The sequence below is a fragment of the Anomaloglossus baeobatrachus genome, chromosome 11 (assembly GCF_048569485.1).
Source record: "Anomaloglossus baeobatrachus isolate aAnoBae1 chromosome 11, aAnoBae1.hap1, whole genome shotgun sequence".
NCBI lineage: Eukaryota > Metazoa > Chordata > Amphibia > Anura > Aromobatidae > Anomaloglossus > Anomaloglossus baeobatrachus.
The window spans coordinates 191,803,306-191,815,640 of record NC_134363.1 but is presented as its reverse complement, the minus strand read 5'-3'; positions in this window follow the sequence as shown (position 1 = coordinate 191,815,640).

The window sequence follows — 12,335 nt, the reverse complement described above, 5'->3', positions numbered from 1 at the left end:
CATGTCTGACATTATAGCGCCACACACCTGACTCACCGCCCAACAAGTATAATGCATGTCTGACATTATAGCGCCACACACCTGACTCACCGCCCAACAAGCATACTGCATGTCTGACATTATAGCGCCACACACCTGACTCACCACCCGATAAGAATACCACATGTCTGACATTATAGCGCCACACACCTGACTCACCGCCCAACAAGTATACCGCATGTCTGACATTATAGCGCCACACACCTGACTCACCGCCCAACAAGTATACTGCATGTCTGACATTATAGCGCCACACACCTGACTCACCGCCCAACAAGTATACTGCATGTCTGACATTATAGCGCCACACACCTGACTCACCGCCCGATAAGAATACTGCATGTCTGACATTATAGCGCCACACACCTGACTCACCGCCCAACAAGTATACTGCATGTCTGACATTATAGCGCCACACACCTGACTCACCGCCCGATAAGAATACTGCATGTCTGACATTATAGCACCACACACCTGACTCACCGCCCAACAAGTATACTGCATGTCTGACATTATAGCGCCACACACCTGACTCACCGCCCAACAAGCATACCGCATGTCTGACATTATAGCACCACACACCTGACTCACCGCCCGATAAGAATACTGCATGTCTGACATTATAGCGCCACACACCTGACTCACCGCCCAACAAGCATACTGCATGTCTGACATTATAGCACCACACACCTGACTCACCGCCCAACAAGTATACCGCATGTCTGACATTATAGCGCCACACACCTGACTCACCGCCCAACAAGCATACTGCATGTCTGACATTATAGCGCCACACACCTGACTCACCGCCCAACAAGTATACTGCATGTCTGACATTATAGCGCCACACACCTGACTCACCGCCCAACAAGTATACTGCATGTCTGACATTATAGCGCCACACACCTGACTCACCGCCCAACAAGTATACTGCATGTCTGACATTATAGCGCCACACACCTGACTCACCGCCCAACAAGTATACTGCATGTCTGACATTATAGCGCCACACACCTGACTCACCGCCCAACAAGTATACTGCATGTCTGACATTATAGCGCCACACACCTGACTCACCGCCCAACAAGTATACTGCATGTCTGACATTATAGCACCACACACCTGACTCACCGTCCAACAAGCATACCGCATGTCTGACATTATAGCGCCACACACCTGACTCACCGCCCAACAAGCATACTGCATGTCTGACATTATAGCACCACACACCTGACTCACCGCCCAACAAGTATACTGCATGTCTGACATTATAGCACCACACACCTGACTCACCGCCCAACAAGTATACCGCATGTCTGACATTATAGCACCACACACCTGACTCACCACCCAACAAGTATACCGCATGTCTGACATTATAGCGCCACACACCTGACTCACCGCCCAACAAGTATACTGCATGTCTGACATTATAGCACCACACACCTGACTCACCGCCCAACAAGTATACTGCATGTCTGACATTATAGCACCACACACCTGACTCACCACCCAACAAGTATACCGCATGTCTGACATTATAGCGCCACACACCTGACTCACCGCCCAACAAGTATACTGCATGTCTGACATTATAGCGCCACACACCTGACTCACCGCCCAACAAGTATACTGCATGTCTGACATTATAGCGCCACACACCTGACTCACCACCCAACAAGTATACTGCATGTCTGACATTATAGCACCACACACCCGACTCACCGCCCAACAAGTATACTGCATGTCTGACATTATAGCACCACACACCTGACTCACCGCCCAACAAGTATACCGCATGTCTGACATTATAGCGCCACACACCTGACTCACCGCCCAACAAGTATACCGCATGTCTGACATTATAGCGCCACACACCTGACTCACCGCCCAACAAGTATACCGCATGTCTGACATTATAGCGCCACACACCTGACTCACCGCCCAACAAGTATACTGCATGTCTGACATTATAGCACCACACACCTGACTCACCACCCAACAAGTATACCGCATGTCTGACATTATAGCGCCACACACCTGACTCACCGCCCAACAAGTATACTGCATGTCTGACATTATAGCGCCACACACCTGACTCACCGCCCAACAAGTATACTGCATGTCTGACATTATAGCGCCACACACCTGACTCACCGCCCAACAAGTATACTGCATGTCTGACATTATAGCGCCACACACCTGACTCACCGCCCAACAAGTATACTGCATGTCTGACATTATAGCGCCACACACCTGACTCACCGCCCAACAAGTATACTGCATGTCTGACATTATAGCGCCACACACCTGACTCACCGCCCAACAAGTATACTGCATGTCTGACATTATAGCGCCACACACCTGACTCACCACCCAACAAGTATACTGCATGTCTGACATTATAGCGCCACACACCTGACTCACCACCCAACAAGCATACTGCATGTCTGACATTATAGCACCACACACCTGACTCACCGCCCAACAAGTATACTGCATGTCTGACATTATAGCGCCACACACCTGACTCACCGCCCAACATGTATACTGCATGTCTGACATTATAGCGCCACACACCTGACTCACCGCCCAACAAGTATACTGCATGTTTGACATTATAGCGCCACACACCTGACTCACCGCCCAACAAGTATACCGCATGTCTGACATTATAGCGCCACACACCTGACTCACCACCCAACAAGTATACTGCATGTCTGACATTATAGCGCCACACACCTGACTCACCGCCCAACAAGTATACCGCATGTCTGACATTATAGTGCCACACACCTGACTCACCGCCCAACAAGTATACCGCATGTCTGACATTATAGCGCCACACACCTGACTCACCGCCCAACAAGTATACCGCATGTCTGACATTATAGCGCCACACACCTGACTCACCGCCCAACAAGTATACTGCATGTCTGACATTATAGCGCCACACACCTGACTCACCGCCCGATAAGAATACTGCATGTCTGACATTATAGCGCCACACACCTGACTCACCGCCCAACAAGTATACTGCATGTCTGACATTATAGCGCCACACACCTGACTCACCGCCCGATAAGAATACTGCATGTCTGACATTATAGCACCACACACCTGACTCACCGCCCAACAAGTATACTGCATGTCTGACATTATAGCGCCACACACCTGACTCACCGCCCAACAAGCATACCGCATGTCTGACATTATAGCACCACACACCTGACTCACCGCCCGATAAGAATACTGCATGTCTGACATTATAGCGCCACACACCTGACTCACCGCCCAACAAGCATACCGCATGTCTGACATTATAGCGCCACACACCTGACTCACCGCCCAACAAGTATACTGCATGTCTGACATTATAGCACCACACACCTGACTCACCGCCCAACAAGTATACCGCATGTCTGACATTATAGCGCCACACACCTGACTCACCGCCCAACAAGCATACTGCATGTCTGACATTATAGCGCCACACACCTGACTCACCGCCCAACAAGTATACTGCATGTCTGACATTATAGCGCCACACACCTGACTCACCGCCCAACAAGTATACTGCATGTCTGACATTATAGCGCCACACACCTGACTCACCGCCCAACAAGTATACTGCATGTCTGACATTATAGCGCCACACACCTGACTCACCGCCCAACAAGTATACTGCATGTCTGACATTATAGCACCACACACCTGACTCACCGTCCAACAAGCATACCGCATGTCTGACATTATAGCACCACACACCTGACTCACCGCCCAACAAGTATACCGCATGTCTGACATTATAGCACCACACACCTGACTCACCACCCAACAAGTATACCGCATGTCTGACATTATAGCGCCACACACCTGACTCACCGCCCAACAAGTATACTGCATGTCTGACATTATAGCGCCACACACCTGACTCACCGCCCAACAAGTATACTGCATGTCTGACATTATAGCGCCACACACCTGACTCACCACCCAACAAGTATACTGCATGTCTGACATTATAGCACCACACACCCGACTCACCGCCCAACAAGTATACTGCATGTCTGACATTATAGCACCACACACCTGACTCACCGCCCAACAAGTATACCGCATGTCTGACATTATAGCGCCACACACCTGACTCACCGCCCAACAAGTATACCGCATGTCTGACATTATAGCGCCACACACCTGACTCACCGCCCAACAAGTATACCGCATGTCTGACATTATAGCGCCACACACCTGACTCACCGCCCAACAAGTATACTGCATGTCTGACATTATAGCACCACACACCTGACTCACCACCCAACAAGTATACTGCATGTCTGACATTATAGCGCCACACACCTGACTCACCGCCCAACAAGTATACCGCATGTCTGACATTATAGCGCCACACACCTGACTCACCGCCCAACAAGTATACTGCATGTCTGACATTATAGCGCCACACACCTGACTCACCGCCCAACAAGTATACCGCATGTCTGACATTATAGCGCCACACACCTGACTCACCGCCCAACAAGTATACTGCATGTCTGACATTATAGCGCCACACACCTGACTCACCGCCCAACAAGTATACTGCATGTCTGACATTATAGCGCCACACACCTGACTCACCGCCCAACAAGTATACTGCATGTCTGACATTATAGCGCCACACACCTGACTCACCGCCCAACAAGTATACTGCATGTCTGACATTATAGCGCCACACACCTGACTCACCGCCCAACAAGTATACTGCATGTCTGACATTATAGCACCACACACCTGACTCACCGCCCAACAAGTATACCGCATGTCTGACATTATAGCACCACACACCTGACTCACCGCCCAACAAGTATACTGCATGTCTGACATTATAGCACCACACACCTGACTCACCGCCCAACAAGTATACTGCATGTCTGACATTATAGCGCCACACACCTGACTCACCACCCAACAAGTATACTGCATGTCTGACATTATAGCGCCACACACCTGACTCACCACCCAACAAGTATACTGCATGTCTGACATTATAGCACCACACACCTGACTCACCGCCCAACAAGCATACTGCATGTCTGACATTATAGCGCCACACACCTGACTCACCGCCCAACAAGTATACTGCATGTCTGACATTATAGCGCCACACACCTGACTCACCGCCCAACAAGTATACTGCATGTCTGACATTATAGCGCCACACACCTGACTCACCGCCCAACATGTATACTGCATGTCTGACATTATAGCGCCACACACCTGACTCACCGCCCAACAAGTATACTGCATGTTTGACATTATAGCGCCACACACCTGACTCACCGCCCAACAAGTATACCGCATGTCTGACATTATAGCGCCACACACCTGACTCACCACCCAACAAGTATACTGCATGTCTGACATTATAGCGCCACACACCTGACTCACCGCCCAACAAGTATACCGCATGTCTGACATTATAGTGCCACACACCTGACTCACCGCCCAACAAGTATACCGCATGTCTGACATTATAGCGCCACACACCTGACTCACCGCCCAACAAGTATACCGCATGTCTGACATTATAGCGCCACACACCTGACTCACCGCCCAACAAGTATACTGCATGTCTGACATTATAGCGCCACACACCTGACTCACCGCCCGATAAGAATACCACATGTCTGACATTATAGCGCCACACACCTGACTCACCGCCCAACAAGTATAATGCATGTCTGACATTATAGCGCCACACACCTGACTCACCGCCCAACAAGCATACTGCATGTCTGACATTATAGCGCCACACACCTGACTCACCACCCAACAAGTATACTGCATGTCTGACATTATAGCGCCACACACCTGACTCACCACCCGATAAGAATACCACATGTCTGACATTATAGCGCCACACACCTGACTCACCGCCCAACAAGTATACCGCATGTCTGACATTATAGCGCCACACACCTGACTCACCGCCCAACAAGTATACTGCATGTCTGACATTATAGCGCCACACACCTGACTCACCGCCCAACAAGTATACTGCATGTCTGACATTATAGCGCCACACATCTGACTCACCGCCCAACAAGCATACCGCATGTCTGACATTATAGCACCACACACCTGACTCACCGCCCGATAAGAATACTGCATGTCTGACATTATAGCGCCACACACCTGACTCACCGCCCAACAAGCATACTGCATGTCTGACATTATAGCACCACACACCTGACTCACCGCCCAACAAGCATACTGCATGTCTGACATTATAGCGCCACACACCTGACTCACCGCCCAACAAGTATACTGCATGTCTGACATTATAGCGCCACACACCTGACTCACCGCCCAACAAGTATACTGCATGTCTGACATTATAGCGCCACACACCTGACTCACCGCCCAACAAGTATACTGCATGTCTGACATTATAGCGCCACACACCTGACTCACCGCCCAACAAGTATACTGCATGTCTGACATTATAGCGCCACACACCTGACTCACCGTCCAACAAGCATACCGCATGTCTGACATTATAGCGCCACACACCTGACTCACCGCCCAACAAGCATACTGCATGTCTGACATTATAGCGCCACACACCTGACTCACCGCCCAACAAGTATACCGCATGTCTGACATTATAGCACCACACACCTGACTCACCACCCAACAAGTATACCGCATGTCTGACATTATAGCGCCACACACCTGACTCACCGCCCAACAAGTATACTGCATGTCTGACATTATAGCACCACACACCTGACTCACCGCCCAACAAGTATACTGCATGTCTGACATTATAGCACCACACACCTGACTCACCGCCCAACAAGTATACCGCATGTCTGACATTATAGCGCCACACACCTGACTCACCGCCCAACAAGTATACCGCATGTCTGACATTATAGCGCCACACACCTGACTCACCGCCCAACAAGTATACCGCATGTCTGACATTATAGCACCACACACCTGACTCACCACCCAACAAGTATACCGCATGTCTGACATTATAGCGCCACACACCTGACTCACCGCCCAACAAGTATACTGCATGTCTGACATTATAGCGCCACACACCTGACTCACCGCCCAACAAGTATACTGCATGTCTGACATTATAGCGCCACACACCTGACTCACCGCCCAACAAGTATACTGCATGTCTGACATTATAGCGCCACACACCTGACTCACCGCCCAACAAGTATACTGCATGTCTGACATTATAGCGCCACACACCTGACTCACCGCCCAACAAGTATACTGCATGTCTGACATTATAGCGCCACACACCTGACTCACCGCCCAACAAGTATACTGCATGTCTGACATTATAGCGCCACACACCTGACTCACCACCCAACAAGTATACTGCATGTCTGACATTATAGCGCCACACACCTGACTCACCACCCAACAAGTATACTGCATGTCTGACATTATAGCGCCACACACCTGACTCACCACCCAACAAGTATACTGCATGTCTGACATTATAGCGCCACACACCTGACTCACCACCCAACAAGCATACTGCATGTCTGACATTATAGCGCCACACACCTGACTCACCGCCCAACAAGTATACTGCATGTCTGACATTATAGCACCACACACCTGACTCACCGCCCAACAAGTATACCGCATGTCTGACATTATAGCGCCACACACCTGACTCACCGCCCAACAAGTATACCGCATGTCTGACATTATAGCGCCACACACCTGACTCACCGCCCAACAAGTATACTGCATGTCTGACATTATAGCGCCACACACCTGACTCACCGCCCAACAAGCATACTGCATGTCTGACATTATAGCGCCACACACCGACTCACCGCCCAACAAGTATACTGCATGTCTGACATTATAGCGCCACACACCTGACTCACCGCCCAACAAGTATACTGCATGTCTGACATTATAGCGCCACACACCTGACTCACCGCCCGATAAGAATACCACAAGTCTGACATTATAGCGCCACACACCTGACTCACCGCCCAACAAGCATACTGCATGTCTGACATTATAGCGCCACACACCTGACTCACCGCCCAACAAGTATACTGCATGTCTGACATTATAGCGCCACACACCGACTCACCGCCCAACAAGTATACTGCATGTCTGACATTATAGCGCCACACACCTGACTCACCGCCCAACAAGTATACTGCATGTCTGACATTATAGCGCCACACACCTGACTCACCGCCCAACAAGTATACTGCATGTCTGACATTATAGCACCACACACCTGACTCACCGCCCAACAAGTATACTGCATGTCTGACATTATAGCACCACACACCTGACTCACCGCCCAACAAGTATACTGCATGTCTGACATTATAGCGCCACACACCTGACTCACCGCCCAACATGTATACTGCATGTCTGACATTATAGCGCCACACACCTGACTCACCGCCCAACAAGTATACTGCATGTTTGACATTATAGCGCCACACACCTGACTCACCGCCCAACAAGTATACCGCATGTCTGACATTATAGCGCCACACACCTGACTCACCACCCAACAAGTATACTGCATGTCTGACATTATAGCGCCACACACCTGACTCACCGCCCAACAAGTATACCGCATGTCTGACATTATAGCGCCACACACCTGACTCACCGCCCAACAAGTATACCGCATGTCTGACATTATAGTGCCACACACCTGACTCACCGCCCAACAAGTATACCGCATGTCTGACATTATAGCGCCACACACCTGACTCACCGCCCAACAAGTATACCGCATGTCTGACATTATAGCGCCACACACCTGACTCACCGCCCAACAAGTATACTGCATGTCTGACATTATAGCGCCACACACCTGACTCACCGCCCGATAAGAATACCACATGTCTGACATTATAGCGCCACACACCTGACTCACCGCCCAACAAGTATAATGCATGTCTGACATTATAGCGCCACACACCTGACTCACCGCCCAACAAGCATACTGCATGTCTGACATTATAGCGCCACACACCTGACTCACCACCCGATAAGAATACCACATGTCTGACATTATAGCGCCACACACCTGACTCACCGCCCAACAAGTATACCGCATGTCTGACATTATAGCGCCACACACCTGACTCACCGCCCAACAAGTATACTGCATGTCTGACATTATAGCACCACACACCTGACTCACCACCCAACAAGTATACTGCATGTCTGACATTATAGCACCACACACCTGACTCACCGCCCAACAAGTATACCGCATGTCTGACATTATAGCGCCACACACCTGACTCACCGCCCAACAAGTATACTGCATGTCTGACATTATAGCACCACACACCTGACTCACCACCCAACAAGTATACCGCATGTCTGACATTATAGCGCCACACACCTGACTCACCGCCCAACAAGTATACCGCATGTCTGACATTATAGCGCCACACACCTGACTCACCACCCAACAAGTATACTGCATGTCTGACATTATAGCGCCACACACCTGACTCACCGCCCAACAAGTATACTGCATGTCTGACATTATAGCGCCACACACCTGACTCACCGCCCAACAAGTATACTGCATGTCTGACATTATAGCGCCACACACCTGACTCACCGCCCAACAAGTATACTGCATGTCTGACATTATAGCGCCACACACCTGACTCACCACCCAACAAGTATACCGCATGTCTGACATTATAGCGCCACACACCTGACTCACCGCCCAACAAGTATACTGCATGTCTGACATTATAGCACCACACACCTGACTCACCACCCAACAAGCATACTGCATGTCTGACATTATAGCGCCACACACCTGACTCACCGCCCAACAAGTATACTGCATGTCTGACATTATAGCACCACACACCTGACTCACCGCCCAACAAGTATACCGCATGTCTGACATTATAGCGCCACACACCTGACTCACCGCCCAACAAGTATACCGCATGTCTGACATTATAGCGCCACACACCTGACTCACCGCCCAACAAGTATACTGCATGTCTGACATTATAGCGCCACACACCTGACTCACCGCCCAACAAGCATACTGCATGTCTGACATTATAGCGCCACACACCTGACTCACCGCCCAACAAGCATACTGCATGTCTGACATTATAGCGCCACACACCGACTCACCGCCCAACAAGTATACTGCATGTCTGACATTATAGCGCCACACACCGACTCACCGCCCAACAAGTATACTGCATGTCTGACATTATAGCGCCACACACCTGACTCACCGCCCAACAAGTATACTGCATGTCTGACATTATAGCGCCACACACCTGACTCACCGCCCGATAAGAATACCACATGTCTGACATTATAGCGCCACACACCTGACTCACCGCCCAACAAGTATACCGCATGTCTGACATTATAGCGCCACACACCTGACTCACCGCCCAACAAGTATACTGCATGTCTGACATTATAGCGCCACACACCGACTCACCGCCCAACAAGTATACTGCATGTCTGACATTATAGCGCCACACACCTGACTCTCCGCCCAACAAGTATACCGCATGTCTGACATTATAGCGCCACACACCTGACTCACCGCCCAACAAGTATACTGCATGTCTGACATTATAGCGCCACACACCGACTCACCGCCCAACAAGTATACTGCATGTCTGACATTATAGCGCCACACACCTGACTCACCGCCCAACAAGTATACTGCATGTCTGACATTATAGCGCCACACACCGACTCACCGCCCAACAAGTATACTGCATGTCTGACATTATAGCGCCACACACCTGACTCACCGCCCGATAAGAATACTGCATGTCTGACATTATAGCGCCACACACCTGACTCACCGCCCAACAAGTATACTGCATGTCTGACGTTATAGCGCCACACACCTGACTCACCGCCCAACAAGTATACTGCATGTCTGACATTATAGCGCCACACACCTGACTCACCGCCCAACAAGTATACTGCATGTCTGACATTATAGCACCACACACCTGACTCACCGCCCAACAAGCATACTGCATGTCTGACATTATAGCGCCACACACCTGACTCACCGCCCAACAAGTATACTGCATGTCTGACGTTATAGCGCCACACACCTGACTCACCGCCCAACAAGTATACTGCATGTCTGACATTATAGCGCCACACACCTGACTCACCGCCCAACAAGTATACTGCATGTCTGACATTATAGCACCACACACCTGACTCACCGCCCAACAAGCATACTGCATGTCTGACATTATAGCGCCACACACCTGACTCACCGCCCAACATGTATACTGCATGTCTGACATTATAGCGCCACACACCTGACTCACCGCCCAACAAGTATACTGCATGTTTGACATTATAGCGCCACACACCTGACTCACCGCCCAACAAGTATACCGCATGTCTGACATTATAGCGCCACACACCTGACTCACCACCCAACAAGTATACTGCATGTCTGACATTATAGCGCCACACACCTGACTCACCGCCCAACAAGTATACCGCATGTCTGACATTATAGCGCCACACACCTGACTCACCGCCCAACAAGTATACCGCATGTCTGACATTATAGTGCCACACACCTGACTCACCGCCCAACAAGTATACCGCATGTCTGACATTATAGCGCCACACACCTGACTCACCGCCCAACAAGTATACCGCATGTCTGACATTATAGCGCCACACACCTGACTCACCGCCCAACAAGTATACTGCATGTCTGACATTATAGCGCCACACACCTGACTCACCGCCCGATAAGAATACCACATGTCTGACATTATAGCGCCACACACCTGACTCACCGCCCAACAAGTATAATGCATGTCTGACATTATAGCGCCACACACCTGACTCACCGCCCAACAACCATACTGCATGTCTGACATTATAGCGCCACACACCTGACTCACCGCCCAACAAGTATACCGCATGTCTGACATTATAGCGCCACACACCTGACTCACCGCCCAACAAGTATACTGCATGTCTGACATTATAGCGCCACACACCTGACTCACCGCCCAACAAGCATACCGCATGTCTGACATTATAGCACCACACACCTGACTCACCGCCCGATAAGAATACTGCATGTCTGACATTATAGCGCCACACACCTGACTCACCACCCAACAAGCATACTGCATGTCTGACATTATAGCACCACACACCTGACTCACCGCCCAACAAGTATACCGCATGTCTGACATTATAGCACCACACACCTG